General features: G+C 28.3%; 1 protein-coding gene and 1 long non-coding RNA gene across 2 annotated transcripts in view; both read left to right on the top strand.

The window, feature by feature from the left end:
• LOC119832772 overlaps window positions 1–317 on the top strand; it is a 2595-nt gene extending 2278 nt beyond the window's left edge. Inside the window, exon 3 of the long non-coding RNA XR_005287928.1 lies at window positions 173–317. This is a non-coding gene — a long non-coding RNA (uncharacterized LOC119832772). The remainder of the gene's footprint in view (window positions 1–172) is intronic.
• The window catches only part of LOC119832771 (REST corepressor 1), a 31056-nt gene that overhangs the window by 15429 nt on the left and 14385 nt on the right, over window positions 1–1242 (top strand). The window lies entirely within an intron of this gene.

Genomic DNA, 1242 nt, shown 5'->3' with positions numbered 1-1242 from the left:
ATGTGTATAAACTTGTAAATAACTCAACTGTATTCATACAAATAGGCTTTTTAGTTACTTTTACCAAACATGACGTCATAATTAACATTTTTATATACAAAGCTATTAACCAAATTCCATATTATAATAATGTACTTAATATTATTTTAACTATTTTTTTTTCTGTTCACAGGTACCCCAAAAAAGAATTTCAATGCAGATGCTTTATTGCCGTTTTAATATATTTGCTGAATATTTTCAGTGTTTATAAGATTTTGTTAATTATGCTAACGAGTTTACTGTATTTAAGTCAAAATATATAAATTATTTTTATTGCACATGTTGTTTTATTTCGACAATATCACAATTCTAAAAAAATGTAAATAGTGATACTATTTTGTAAAGTTAAATCTTATGTTTAAGATCACAAAATAGGGCTGATCGATAAACCATTTTATATTTAATAATTTAAAGGGTGTTTTTAATAATTATATTACCGGCCGAAAAGGGCATATACAAGAATCAAAAATTCGACATGTGACATCTCCCAACCCGCACTTGGCCAGCCTGAACCCTCGTTGGCCTATATCCTAGCAATAGGAGAATAAATTGATGATGTTGAATTATCGATTTGGACCACATCGCACATACATTTATTAGATCAGGAGTCGTGATTCAAACTTTACTTTAGTTACAATTTACTAAACTTAGTGGCAGAATCGCGGTTCACACGTGTTAGTATTCATCGGCGATGTTTTTTTTATTGATTTTTACGTTTTACTTGTGTAGCTAACAAATTAATTTAAATGTAGTGTAATTCAGTCACCAGCACTTTAGGATTTGAGTTGATGTATTGATTCTTCAATTCAATAAGTATCCTTTCTCGGGTCATAAAATAACTTAGTACCAAATTTTATACAAACCACTTGTGGTTAAGGCCTAAAAAAGTCAGATAGGTACACATGAGCTACCATACATACAACTAGAGTTACCATAAAGGGTAGGCTTAATTTATCGGGGCAAGTGTCTTTTAATTGGCGCCAATTTTCATTTAATCACTTCAGTTGAGCTCAATTAGTAAACGGTCAGAAAACCAGTTTATTAATTGTACATTAATTAATTGGTATTATATATAATTAATAATTATACATTTTTTTTATATTTATATATGTACATGAAGCTTGCTTGAATTTGTAGTTAGGACATGTGTAATATAAAATAAAACTACGTTTCAAATTAAATTTACTTTATTTTTTTACAAAA

The sequence above is a fragment of the Zerene cesonia genome, chromosome 16 (assembly GCF_012273895.1).
Source record: "Zerene cesonia ecotype Mississippi chromosome 16, Zerene_cesonia_1.1, whole genome shotgun sequence".
NCBI lineage: Eukaryota > Metazoa > Arthropoda > Insecta > Lepidoptera > Pieridae > Zerene > Zerene cesonia.
This window is presented reverse-complemented; position numbering and strand designations above follow the sequence as displayed.